Source organism: Rattus norvegicus, chromosome 5 (genome assembly GCF_036323735.1).
Source record: "Rattus norvegicus strain BN/NHsdMcwi chromosome 5, GRCr8, whole genome shotgun sequence".
Classification (NCBI taxonomy): domain Eukaryota; kingdom Metazoa; phylum Chordata; class Mammalia; order Rodentia; family Muridae; genus Rattus; species Rattus norvegicus.
Window position 1 is genome coordinate 103,453,027 of NC_086023.1, and position 14,823 is coordinate 103,467,849.

The following is a 14,823-nucleotide window of genomic DNA, read 5'->3' on the forward strand; positions in this document are numbered from 1 at the left end:
AGAAATTAGAAACCAAGGCAGCTTATTGGTCATTTCTGCCTCTTCTTAAATATGTGGCTGAAGTTCACTGCCTCAGTCAATCATGACCTGGGCTTGCACTTAGAGAATGATTGCTTGAGGAAGCAATCAGTGCTTGTTAGAAACATCCCACCCTTTACTTGAGGCAACACAGTAGGCCCTCTAATCTGAGGGAAATGTGGTCAGTCCATGACTTTTGGCTAACATTTGAAACCACAGAGTATCCAATGTAGCATGTACTGTTTTGTTTTTACTGTATGTGCCTATGTTAAGTGTAACTTTTTGAAGTATCCATAGTAAAAGTTTAACAATATAACTGCGAATAAAATAGAATTAAAACAGCAACATGTTTTAGTAAAAGTTATATAAAATACAAGATGCTCATTTTTGTAAATTTTGATTTAATTACCCCTGCCCTCAGTAACCCACTGTTTTTTGAAACTGAAGATTGAACTCATGGTTGAGGGAGAGGATGAGAAGAACCGTACTCATCGTCTTGTTTCCTTGGATTTGATGTATCTCAGATATGAGACCTCACCATAATATGTTAGGAGTAAAACATTCTGGGATGAGGCCCTTCTGTGGGACTTACTTCGAAAGGGAGTCTATTAAACCACTCCCCAGAGTTTGCAGGCCAGAGAAATGGTATCACTGGGCTGGAAGGAGACCCGCAAAGTAAAACTGTGATCCAGAGAGTGAAGCCAAGGACCTTGCTGTGAGAGAGAACGGCTTCTGTGGCGTTAGATGCCTCTTTAGGGTACCCCAAAATAGCCCCTGGCAGAGTCCTGCACACGAACCGATTCATACTTGATTATTCTTCGTGTGTGTGTGTGTGTGTGTGTGTGTGTGTGTGTGTGTGTGTGTGTGTTAAATCTCCAAATTCCTGTCGTTCTTTCTATGCAACACCCAGTAAACCTAGCTGATTCTCCAAGGCAAAGAAAACACCATGGTAGGGGGACACTGGCCAAAAAGAAGTCCATGACCCTGTCTTGCTGGGTGCCGGTATGTGGAAGGCAACAAACACATGCTATCAAGTGTCCCGCTTCAGCTCCCTGACAGAGCGAATTCAACAGCCATGCTGGAGGGGAAAACAGACTGAGAAATGCCCCCAAACAATTATGGAGTGCCTGCAAAAACAGATAACCAAATTCCTCTCCCTAATCAAAAAAGGAAGGGCTGGGGTGAGGGGAATGGAAGGACCAAGGGTGAGCTGCCTGCTCACTATTATCTTCTGGAAGGAGAACTGCTGGACTTGTGGTTTACCCTTGTAAATCTACAAGACAACACGATTTCGCTCCACGACCAAGCCACCCCCTTTCTCAGGTCTTCTCACTTAAGGCAAAGTCACGCATGCTTTGGGCCCTATACAGGCCTTCTGGTTGCTGACACACCCTTCAGCTGTGGGCTAGCCTGTACCGTTCCTTAGACTCAGAAGGTAAATCATTGTGCCCAGCCTTGCAGCTAGGGCCTAGGCAGGTGCTTCCAAGTCTATGCCCCCTACTAGAGCAACACTGCATGGGCTTCTTTATGGCCAGAGCCAGGCTCTTCTGAGTCTTTGTCTTCCAACAGCAAGTGTAGGCAAAGACCGAGGAGAAATGCGATCTCTAGTGAACTACAGTATTTTGCTTTCTCTAATCCTATTCAGGTGGTGAGTGTAGCAAAAAGGAAAAGCAGGCCAACGTGCAGGGTGGATAGACCCCCTCATTATATTATTACTCCCATGCATTGCATCAATAGCTCAGGGATGATTATTAATGGGCCTCCGGATCCAGGCAGGCTTGGAGATAGGGCCAATGTGAAGTTGGAAGGGTGGCCAAGAGAGGGTCACTCCCTGGAGTGCCTGGATCCAGGGAGCTGCTGCCTCCCGGCCTGGCCCCAGCACAGCTGGCCTGGAGCGGGGTGGGCCCTCTAGGACGGCCCCCTCTGCACCTGTGATGTGGCTGCTCCGCTCCCAGGGCTGTGCTACAGGTGATTTATTCTCCATCAGAGCCTCCCTGCGGCTGCATGTGGGGAGAGAGTGTGCTGAGAGGGTGTGGGGGGACCACGCTTGCCCTTCCCCAGGGAGGAGGTAGAAAACATTGTCTCGCATGAATAATATGTCTTCTCCTTTGCTGTTCAGAAGAGCTCGGAGCACCTCACAGACAGGATGCTCTTCACCCCCAACAAACCCCCGAGGTCGAATCTGGTTTTGATCCCCCCTCCCATTTTTTATTAATAGACAAGGAAATGACAGCCCAGAGCAATGAGTCTGTGAGTAAGCTGGCTGTAGACAGAGCCGTGTGGGCAGAGCTGTGTAGACAGAGCCGTGTAATACCGCAGGAAGCAAGCAGGTTTGGAAAGAGTCCTTCACGGAAGCTGGACCCTTGCGCTGACTGGATGACCACTGAGCAACCCAGGCCCAGGAGAGAGTTAAAGAGTGGCTCCACAAACAGTGCTTTGTCTCTGAGGATGGAAACCTGCAGAGTTACGGCTGTTTTAAGTAGTAGGGGTACTCTAAGTTGATACCACAGAGGCCTGTAGAGGTGTCAGTGCCAGATACCCATGCACTCTCAGGACAGGGTAGGTTTGCTTCTTCCAAATTACAGTCCTGCATCCACAAACGGCTCAGCAATAAGTCCCAGACTTTCTGCCCAGTGGCGTCATCAGAAGGAGAGATCCAGGCCTTGGAGTCCCACGCTTTCCTGAGGGGAACTTGCTATTCATGGTGGGGAGCTTGCCCCCTGGCCACAGGCAAGGCTCTGACCTCTGCTCCCTTTGTGTCCCAGAGACCCTTGTTAACTTGTCTCCCATCTTCTTCTACCTTGTGACAGTGTGATCTTTTTGTGAAAAGCACACTCTTGTGCTGAGGGTGTAGCTCCATGGGAGAGGGCCTGCATAGCAAATTCAAGGCTCTGTGTTTGCTCTGAAAGGTCAAAAAAATGAAAGGGAAACCTTACCCAACCACCAACCAACCCAACATCTGATCATGGGAGCTCAGGGCTGGAAACACAGAATGGCCTCTGGTTTTCGAGCGAGAGTCAAGGGCTTGAGCCAGCATGACAGCCTTCCTCTGTCCTGCCAGGCAGAGGGTCCTGCTGGCGCCTCACCTCATGTTCACAGTCCACCCATTTGTTCAGACAGCGCACTGGAACTTACTGGGTATGTATCATTTCTCTGCCAATTTTATTTTGCTTTTTAAAGATTATAATACAATTATATAATTTCTCCTTTCCTTTCCCTCCTTCCAACCCACAACCCACCCCAATAAACCCTTCTTACTCTCTTCCAAATTCATGACCTCTTTTTCTATTAATTGTTACTACATGCATATATGTATATGCATATATGTACCTACATGTTGCTATAATAACTTCATCAGTCCATGTAGTGTTACTTATATGTATGTTTTCAGGGATGATCATTTAGTATTGGACAGTCAGTTGATTTGTTCTCCCCTAGTGAGGATTATTTTTCTGGGGTTCCAGCTTTCCTCAATTGTCTGCCGTTCTTTGGGTAGGGTTGAGACCTCATGGGCTTTCTCCCATCCACTTTGGTAGCCCCCTGGTGTTATCTCTGGTCAGTTCATGTTTGAGGGCAGTCATGTACGTGAGATGCTGTGGGTGTGGCTTCTGACGTTACTAGGAGACACAATCTCCTGGGAAACTCCCTTATCCCCCAGCTCTGACAGTTTCTACCCCTCTCCCACAATGCTCCTAGAGCCTTAGGTTCCCAGCTAATTTCACAAGGGCTCAGTAGTTACCATAGCAACAGTGCCCAAAGCTGGGGTTGATCAGGGCTCATGAAATCTTCTACCTGTTCCGTCCTCCTTGCCCCTTGACCAGCTCACACCACTCCTTCATCTCTTTTCCTCCATGCAGCTCTCGAGTGCCCTCAGAGTCTGCAGTGCAGCCGTTGAGTGTAAATGTCCCTGTATGTCAGATGTGCAGTTTCTGTGGCAGGGACTTTCGTTTTTATTCCTGGCGTGTAGCATACAGCCCAGGTATGGCATGTGACCACTAAAAGTGCTAGGTGGACTTCGGCCAATGAAATTTGAGAAAATGTCTGTTGAGGAGAGAATTCTCTAGAATCAAACTTCTTGCCCAGTTCCTTAGGGGTAACCTATCTGAAAGCAACCATGGAACCTGCTGCCATCTCTCTGTGTAAGAGGATATGGCTTAAGAGAGACAGCAGCAACCTACAAGACACAGAGAAGGCCAAAACCTCAGAGCACCCTCTCTCTGCTCTTGAAGTGATGTGTGTGGCCACTTTCTTAGGGCTTCAGACATTCCGATTCAAGTTCTTTTCTTTTCTGCCTTGCCTCTCTCCAAATCTTCCTAGTGGATTAGGAGCTCAGAACTGTTGATGTTGAACCCATGGTCTCGGGCCCAGCACCTGGCTCCCATCAACAACATCTGGTATTAATCGTCTTATCTGTCGTCATAAAGTATAGGCTTTGTAAGGGTAGGGAATCTGTTTTGTTCAAAATTGTCAGTTTGCTCCCCTCTCCTCAGAGACTCCCTGATCCCTGTTACAAAGCAAGGCACCCCACAAATGTTTGTAGGATTGAAGTTAGCAACTGCTCCCCCCACCCCACTTCTGTCGTCCCAATTTGTCACCTCTCTTTGTAGCAGTACTTTTATTCTGTTCTAATTCTTCCCACACTGTTTCCCACTGGACATTGCACTTTGCTTAATCTGAGTCATAGCTCCCGGGCCTTCGCCCTGTCTCTGCTGTCCCACACAGCTCTCAGCATTTTTAAGTCCCATGGAAGGCTGTGATAGCTTCCCAACGAATCAGCCTGCTGAAACCCTGACTAGCAGGAGTGTGTTCCTAACGTCATACGTCCACACTTTCTGCTCACGCTGAACCCGCCGTTGCTTGCCCAGCTCCTAGTTATCAACACCTTTCTTATTCCGTGCTGTACCAGCTGCATCGGCAGTCTTAGTGATTAATGGATGAGAATATTAAAGTATTCTCTCCCTACAAGTCGCAACCCTACAGATTATTTAAAGTTGAGCCTCTCAAGAACTATTTTGATGAGGATGGAACTAACATTTAAAAATTCTTGGGGGTGTGGGAGTAGGCTTCGGGAGTGATACCACACACTGGTATTGCACGACCATTCAGTGTTTTGATGTTATCAATGGTCGTAACGGAGCAGAGCTTCCTCTCTCGGTCTCTCTCTCAGACTTTACTGTTTGAACTTCTGCTATTAGGTGTGTCTGCAAAGAATTGAGAACACACAGCTGCTGTTTGCTGAGAGGGCCCTTGGCATCCTGTGGTCTGTCCTTTAGAAGGACAAAAGGCTACTGTCTCTGCTTCTCACCCAGCCATGGGACCGATACTCAAGCACACAGCTCAGCGCTCTAAATTATTCACACTAAGCCCAACAAACAGCCAGCTAGGGAGAGGTAAATACCAGGCTCGCGCCGCCGCCTCTCTTCATGGCCGCTTTCAGTGATGCTTGTCTCAGTGATAGATTTCGACCCTGGTTATAACACAGTGTCTTCCAGAGACAACATTTTAAAAACCCTAAAGCCAAGAGAACAGTGGCAGTTGGCGGAGAGTCAACAAATCTGTCCTCAGGTACTTTTCCTTATTTTACATCCCAGCAGCCCAGGGCCTCTTTGGGAAGCTGATGATGTTTTCAAAGCAAAGTACCCCTGTGTATGTGTGCATGTGTCGCTTCCTTCAGTTTCCATGGGTGTGTGAAACCGGTCCTGGTCAGCAGTGGTGGGGCAGGGATATGCTCCTGAGCCAAGAGCATCTACAACATACAGAAGGCATGATTTCAGTTCTAGTTTCTCATTGGTGTCTAATCGCTGTGTACAGTACTGGGTTTCACAAAGACAGTTTCAAGAGTACCATGTACTTTAACTACCGTATTTGCCCTCTGCTGGGTGTTAATTTACTAACCTCAGGGTACATACCCAGAAATGGTATACCTGTGACGACTCTTTTTAAATCTCAGTTTGTAGGAACTTGTGTACTAGCTTCCATAAGGGCTGCACTCATTTGCATTCCCATTAGCAATGCATAGCTGCTCCCTTTCCCCAATATCTTCACCAGCATTTGCTGTTATTTGTTTTCTTGACAGTGGCCATTCTGATGGGGCTAAGAGAAAATTTCAATGTTTTCATTTACGTCTCCCTGGTGGCTAGTGATGATGAACGTTTTTTGTTTTTTGTTTTTTGTTTTTTTCATGTCAATCAGCCAGTCATCTTTTGAGAACTGATTCATTAGTTGTTTGATGATTTGGTGAGCAGCCTTTTGTTTTCAGCAGTGCTGGGGATTGGATCCAGGGCTTGAGCATTTGAGACCAGCATCTTGACCCTGCCCGTAACTCCACCTACTTAGAAAAACCCTGCAGCTCAGCCTCCACCTGCTCTACAAACTAACGCTTTGTCAGAGGCACAGCTAACACAGACTGTGACCCACTCTGAAGGCTCTTCCTCAACCCATTAATTACTTCTGTACCTGTGCAAAACTTCACGTAATCCCAGCCATCAATTCCTGATATCAGAATTCATTTCAATAATTGTTTTTCTGTACCAAGAATTATGATATTTCTTTATGTTTTTAACAGTTTCAGAGTTTTAGTACTTACACTAAGGTCTCTGGTTCAACCCTAACCCTAACCCTAACCATAACCCTAACCCTAACCCTAACCCTAACCCTAACGCCAGTGCTCTGTGACCAATGGAAACACCCTAGTGTAACAGAACATTTGATTGGTAAAGTGGTCTGCTGCCTGACCTGGAGAAAGATGTGTTAGATAGTCAGAATCTCCGGGTTCATATTAGATTAAATAAAAGAGGGGAGAAAGCCTTTGTTTTAAAATAGAAGAATTTTTAAATCACAAAAGCGTCTATGGTCACAAAAACTGATGAAATAAAAACCTACAGTAAAGGAGTAAAATGTCAATGTCTCATCTCTAATTCCAGGGATCAACATGATTAAGTTTGGTGTAGACTTCTAACTATATAGGCACATAGAAACGTGCAATTGTTTGTTTGTTTTCAAAACAGGATCTCTCTATTATCTAGCTCTGGTTGTCCTGAAACTGACTATGTACACTAGGCAGGCCTTGAACTTACAGAGTTCACCTGCCTCTGCCTCCCAAGAACTGAGATTAGAGACATGGGTCCACAACGGGCATTGGCCGAAGCTTGCATTTTTGTGTGACAGGATTATACTATGCATATTCAAATTCTTGCCATTTTGTACAAATATATCTGTTTTGCTCTTGGATATGTAATATCACATTATATCTCTATAGGAAATGTATCCTGCTGGATGGGGTTTTCAGCTTCCTTGGAGCTTTGTTTCTATTAGAATGGGGGGCAGGTGCATGAACTTTTTATTCATTTTTTTGTAAAAAAATATGGAACCCTTCACAAATTTGGGTGTCATCCTTGCACAGGGGCCATGCTAATCTTCTCTTCATCGTTCCAGTTTTAGTGTATGTGCTGCCAAAGTGAACACTTATTCCTTCTTTTATGCACTCCTTGGATTCAGTGTAGGGAACCCAGAGAAGATTCCAGGGGAAAGGTATGGTAAGCCTTTGGGAGGTACTAGGGTGGAAAGTAATAAAGCTCCCAGGGTATCCAGAGTTTTGCAACGGGGCTCAGGACTGTGCGTAAGCTGTGTGGGCTCATCTTGACTAACTGCCTTGAATAAAGGAGTTGGAATATCTGCAGTTTACATGAGAACAAATGACCAAAGTTAGACATGCAGCTAGGCAAAGACGTCAGGATGCCCCCAGGAATTAATTTCTTGTCAATGAAGGTTTATTTTGGTTCACAATTTGGGAGATGCAGTCCATCATGGCAGGAGGCACGGTGGCGGGCGTGCCGTGTAGTTACAGTGATAGAGCCTGCTCATGTACAGACAGAGGAAGCAGTAAGGGACGTTCTCTGCTCACCAGGTCTGCCTCCCCCCTGTTATTCAGTGGGATTCACACTCAGGGTAGATCTTTACTGGTTAAGACTTTATAGAAAATTCCTTCAGAGATAAGCCCAGGAGGATGTCTCCTGGGTGACTCAAAGTTCAGTCAAGTCAACAATGAGGATGAATCACCATATTGTGTCTATCTAAGAATAAGAGCTCTTGAGAGGATGGGAGTCAGCAGAACATGCAGGGCCTCTGGGAATGCTTGAGGGACACTCAGGCATAAGAAATACGTCGTGGAAAGTTGACTTAACAGGGCTCCTAATTGGCCTGGTTGAAGAACATCAGCGAGGGACACACGCTCTCAGCCATAAGGTAAAGCCTACTGTCACACCTCATGGTCATCCAGAATACATGCAGTCCGTAACATTGATAGTAGTATCGGATGGTTTGTGGTGGAACTGTCTCTATGGTTTCCTATGTAATCCCAACTTGGCTTTCTGAACTGCTAGTTTGTGGTGTGAAGAGGGTGGCTCACACCGACCTTTTCACATAGCAACCGCAAGGTCACTGCAGGGGACTGGCTGTGTTTTCTTGGTGATTCATTGGAAACTTGCAGATACCGCCAAAGATGTGTGTCGGAAATGAGGACTTCAGGGCACTTTCCCATATGCGGTTACCAAGTTAGTGTCTCTCTTTCATCCAAGTCAATTCCTTCACCAAATTACAGAGACTTGTTTTTTGCTTTTAGAGTGGAAAGAAAGGCTGGGAAGACACAGTCCAAATATTTAGTTAGTCTCAAAAATATGTGTTCTTCAAAGTAGCTTCAAGTGTGAGGTTTCTTGAAATAAGAAACGGTCACCGTGGGCTGTTGTGTTCCCTCTGCCCGGAGCTTCAAACAGGAACCATCCATTTCAACAACCCCATAGAGAGTTACAGGAGAGAATAAGAGCTGGTTCAGCTCCCCACGTGTCCAGAGGGACTTCTCTGGCTTATTTCATCCCGCAGTGAAATAAGAAAGGTGAACATGATGTCCCAAACTCCTCAATAGGATATTCAGGGCTCCCCATGTATCTTCTGGAACACTCACGCAATTTGGCTATGGAAACCCACAGGTGACAACCTTGGTTAAATTTATTGATGTTTTCCATAGATGAAACAATGACAGATATCAGTAATGGGTAGCAAGGCCTTCGGAAGGGTTCTAGGTGAGCACAACTAGGAGACTGGAGAAGAATGGGTGGGTATCTGACCTTACTTATGTGGACCTACCCTTCCACCCCTTGGAAGCCCCAGCTTGCAGGAGGCCACAGTAGTTAATGTGTATCATCTTTCCTTCACTCTGTTCAGTGTCTCCAAACTATCTTCACTTTCATCCCCTGGTCTTTATCTAAACTGAGTTTGTTTGGTGGGCTCTGGAGTTTTCCTCACCAACCTATGCCCTGCGCAACTCCTGGCTTCCCTTATCGCCTGACATCTTTCCCCTGAGTTCTCTTGGGTGAGTTGGAAGCAACATCTGTAGAACTCATAGGGCTCTGCATCTCCTCAGTTGTGATAGCGATATTGCCAGCTCTCATGGTATAAGTGCCAGCTTACTCAAGTCACAGACAACAAAGTGCTTAGTGTCAGTCTCAACATCTCAATGACTTAAGGTAAAGGTTCAATTTCTTTCACGTAATCTGAAGTTTGGAGTTAGAACTTCCAGAGTTGAAAATGGTATTTCTTTGATGAACATGAGTCTTGGATCTAGAACCTCAAATCAGCCTTATGGTTACTTCATGGTGGCAAAATGGCTGCTAGTATGTAAGCTATGTCCATGAAAGGAGAGGAATAAACAATCCCAGGTGATTCAGACTACTGTAGGAAGAGTTCGTGTAAATTCTATCAAAAGGCATCCACTTGACTGTCTTTAACTGTCAAATGTAATTTTTCAGTTTTTTTAAAGTGCACTGAAAGATAAAGGAGGAAAAAGTAGCCATTCAGTCATCTAAACACCCAAGGCTATGTCTGCCCATGAGCAGAGAAGTGTATATAATGCACGGTGGGGGTAGGCTCAGTTGCTAAGGTGCTTGCTGTGTGAATATGATCCCTGGAGTTTGGGTCCCCCAAACCCATTTAAATTCCAAACACCAAGTCAAATAGGTGTGGCTGATCCCTGTAGTTCTAGCCTGGGAAGGCAGAGAGAGAGAGAGAGAGAGAGAGAGAGAGAGAGAGAGAGAGAGAGAGAGAGAGAAAGTCAGAGAGTCCTTGGAATAAGATGACTTGTAAGATTTGCTGTATTGGTGAGCTCTGGGTTTCATTAGGGAACAATATCTCAGAGAAATAAGGTAGAAGAGTGTCCTCCACATTCTTCTACACACAAGCCACAAGCATGTGCCCACACACAGTTTACAACAGAGAAATAAAATAGCTGTCTTTGCAAAGAGTTTGGGAATCTTTTAAGCCAGGACTTTCCTCTTTCCCAGAAGATTGCAAGTGTCCTGAGAGCAGGCCAGCCCACTGCTGGTCTTTTTCACAGTTACCATGGTACCCATGCAGAGAGAGGCAGCCCTGGTACTGATGCAGAGGTATCCATGATACTGATGCAAAGAGAGGCAGTCGTGGTAACGATGCAGAGGGAAGCAGCAGCCATGGTACTGATGCAGAGGAAACCATGGTTCTGATACAGAGGCAGCCATGGTACTGATGCAAAGAGAGGCAGTCATGGTAACGATGCAGAGGGAAGCAGCCATGGTACTGATGCAGAGGGAGGCAGCCATGGTACTGATGCAGAGGCAGTATCTGTCTCCCCCCAGATCTCCTTTACTTGATTTTTAGTTTCCCTCTTGTCAGTGTCTCTTTGGTACTTCTTTCCTGCTCCTTGAAAGTCACAAATCCCCAGTTGTAGCCCTGTTTCCTTCTCCCACATCCTCTCCCTTGAGGCTACCCTTGTTCAGGAGGTAGGACCTTTTTGATCAGAGGGACCACCAGGTCCTAGATTACTCTTGGTTCAAGTATGTCCCAGGCATTTGCTGAGATGATCTGAATCAGACCTTCCTTCCTCCCCTGGATGACTCTTCCACTCCTAGTACAGAAACCATCATCCTATGTTGAAAAATAAGCCACATCCTTCCTCTATGGCTCATTGGGACACTGTGGAAAAGCATGCAAGCCCGTGACATGCAACAAGCAGTGGTTCCTTCTCCAGTGGTTCTGGGAGCTGGCAGACAGTAGGCTTTCCCAAAGGTCCCTAGAGAGGACAACTCTCACATCTTACAGCTTCCTACAGCCTGGGCAGGCTTTGGTTTACAGCAGTATAACATTAGTCTGTGTTCTCTAGGACTGTGTTCTTTACCCTTCACATCACGTTATCTTTTTTGTTTATTTGTTTGTCTCTTTTTTTACAAAGATACCAGTTGTCTTAGTTAGGGTTTCTCTTGCTGTGAAGAGACACCATGACCAAAGCAACTCTTGTAAAGGACACTATTTAATTGGGTCTGGCTTATGGGTTCAGAGGTTTAGTCCATTATCATCATGGTGAGAAACATGACAGCATTGAGGCAGATGTGGTGCTGGAGAAGGAGGTGAGAGTTCTACATCTTGGTCTGCAGGCAGCAGAAGGAGACTGTAGGCCATACTAGGTGTGGCTTGAACATAGGAGATTTCAAAGCCCACCTCCATAGTCACACACTTCTTTTACGACAAGATGACACACTCTCCAAAACTAATAATGCCACTTCCTATGGGCCAAGCAATGACCCTCTGTCCTAATTAGGTTTCTATTGTTGTGATCAAAACCATGACCAAAACCAACATGAGAAGAAAAGCATGTTTAACCTTCTACTTCAAGGCAACACTCCATCACTGAGGGAAGTCAAGGCAGGAACTCAAGCACGACAGGAACCTTGAGGCAGGATCTGTAGCAGAGGAACACTGCTTACCGCCTTGCTAACCCTGGATTACTCCATTTGCTTTGCTGTACATCCTAGGACTATGTTCAAGCTACAGCACTGCTCACAGTGGGCTCGAACCTTCCACACCAGTAATTAACCAGGAAAATGCCTCCACAGACTTGCCTATATGCCAGTTCAATGGATGAATTTTATTAAAGTTCTCTCTTCCTAGACTACTCAATTTGACAAAAACAAACAACAAAAACAAACAACAAAAACCAAACCAAAACAGAAATAACCAGCTAGTGTACCTTTAGGGGCTTCCCACTGAATAAATTAAGAGAGTTACGGAATTCTCATTATCATGTCCTTTCCTCAATACTTGTTAGAAACACATGCTCCTGAATAACTATCCCATCCACAGTCTCAGCCAGTCCAGTAACACTTGCTGCAGTGAGCCTTGTAGGGACCTTCTACACCCTCCCTCTGCTTCACAGGAGTTCAGGGTGGCTCTCTATCCCATCTCCCAACTCTTTTCATTGACCCACCTTCAAGGCCTAGATCTTCTTGGGAATTTGTTGGATCCCTCCAGATTTGTGGAATCAATACCCCTGAAGTAATACTGGATCCTCACGGGGTGCTGCGGGATGCTGGTTCTGGCTCTATTTGTCAATTATAGTTCTTTTCCCTGTTGGAAGGAAGGGTGCTTTTTGAAAACTTTCTACATGGATACCCCAGGAGCACCTGGGTAACTGCTCGTTTCTAACTGGTATTACTCTCACCCCACTGTGAGCTCATTTCCCAGCTAGTCGGCACTGACCAGGCCTCCTCAGGTTGCCCCATAATCAATGGCTTCAGAAGGGACAGTTTGACTACTGAAGTCACAGCTCAGTGAGAGCCAGACTTCTTGGGAGGAGATTATGTAAATCCTGGGCTGAGCTAGCATCTGATCTCCATCTGCTCTTTGCTCTCTGGCTGATGATGCCCTGTCCTTGGAGATTCCTTTCTGGTGATCCTGTACCCACCTGTGTGTCCCCCATGTGAGCATGCTAACTGTCTGCTATTCTGCCTCCCTTTTACCAACCCCAGAATTCCATGGGAGCACCATGATCCACACAGTAGCAGTTTCCTTTTGGTTCCTAGCATGCAGCAGAGGGCTTGCCTTCTGATACATGAGTCCTCAACACCTTCTATTTCCATTTTTGACTTTCTTTCTATTTCCTTTTCCATGTCTTCTCTAATTTCATTCTGTTTCCTCAAGAGGAAGACTCCCACAGGTGTCTGGAAGAGGAGGAGCCATTATCTGTCACAACCACGGGGACTTTGCACACCCCAGAGCACAGGGTGATTAGGAAATCATGTTCTTGCTAGTTGTATCACCCACCATGGTTATTCTTTGGCATCCATGTTCAAGGCCAAGGTATTTCAGGAGCACGCCCCTTATAGAAGCATTGGAAGCCTTATTTGAATACAGGGAAATAGGCACCGAATGCTATTGAGAGAGCAGAGGAAGTACATCCCCTGAGATCCTTCCGGGAGATAGTCCCCATGGGTCACCTGTACTTCTCCACCTTAATGAAAAATGTGTAATCTTGTGCTGTTTCAAAACGGGACAATTACAGTTGTTTGGGGTGGGGAGTTCTTTGTCATCTCCAATGGTTCTTCATTCACTTCCTCTGATATATATTAAAGGAGGTAACACTGGTGAGGTTAGGGGCTTCTTCTGTGGAAGAGGCAACCACCAAAGCAGCTTCCCAGAGGCTGAGGGCTATGTCATTGTGACACAGGGTCACATTAGCTTCTCAACTCCCCTGGTATCATTGTAGTGTGTCTCTGTGTAGAGTCATTCTTAAGTGCTATCTGGGACCCACAGTCCTGATAATGGTACATGAAGAAATTAAAGGACAACTCCACAGCCAGGAAGTGCTGTCCCGGTTAAGTTCCCTACATTTTCCCAATTGGCACGGTGCCTGGATGTGAGCCGTGCTGAGGGTAGCCATAGACACCATCTCTCCCATGAAGATTCCACTGTAGGGACTATTCACTGATGAGGTACACCTCACTTAGGATAGAAAGCCTGCTCTTAAAGAAACAAAGGCAGCTGAGACTTCACGCCAAGGCTTCCAAGAAAGCTGTTGAGGCCACCAACAGGACCACCGGAGAGCAGCCATAGCTTTTCCCCCCTCCAGGCCGCTCAGCACCAGCCCTCCTCCCCATCTTGCCCTTTAGCTGACCAAAGCCCATTAATATCTGTTGTCTTGGTCAAAAATATTATGCAGTTACCCTCCTGTCCCAACCTGGACTGAAAAGAACTTGGTTAATTAACATTGATTACAGTCCTCCCACTGCAAGTAAAAATCGATTGTGGGGTCCCTAATTTGAATGCTCTTCTCTCTCCTTATCTCTCATGAGAAAGAAAGACAAGATGGTGTGAGAAAGAGGAGAGATGAGGGGAATGGAGGGTATTTTTTAAGGCATGCAATTTTCAGAGTCTCTGGTGAGGGACATTAGTGATGTGCCAGTCCTTAGATCTTGTGCACACTCCTTCAGAGTGACCATTTTTCAGAGTGACGTCTAATTGCCGCAAATAGTCACTGTGCACATTTGGGCCTTGTTCACAGCTCCCTTCTTTATTGAAAGGGGGAGCGGTGGTATTGATTCTGGATGGCCGGGGAGAATGCTGGCGAATATTAGCGAGGAGCAGCGAGAACACAGTACATAAACTTTTATGACACAGTGTCAAGCTGGATTGTGAAGACATAAATGAAAAGGACAACACGGTCTGTAATTACCACAAGCCCCCACCTTCCTTCCGCTGGGCAGGCAGTGGAGCCAGCCAGGGCAAATGGCAGAAGGGGATGCATTGCTCAATGTTCAGGAATGGTGGGCCGGACTTGTTGCTCTCCGTTGTTGAGAAAGAATATATGGGACATTAAAAAGCCCTTTGGGTCACATGTGGTCCTTAGGCAAGTGCACAAATTCCAGTGTCAGCTCTGGCACTTACTCCTATCATGAGGGACAGTCGCTCAAGTAACCTAGATTGTAACTTCTCCTCTAAAACAGC

The 14,823-nt window shown here is 46.1% G+C and overlaps 1 non-coding gene across 1 annotated transcript; it reads right to left on the reverse strand.

Moving 5' to 3' along the window:
- Positions 1-7,375: 7,375 nt before the first annotated feature.
- LOC120103188 (U6 spliceosomal RNA) lies at positions 7,376-7,482 on the reverse strand. The gene has a single exon (XR_005505284.1). It is a non-coding gene; the product is annotated as a U6 spliceosomal RNA (small nuclear RNA).
- Between the last annotated feature and the right edge of the window lie 7,341 nt (positions 7,483-14,823).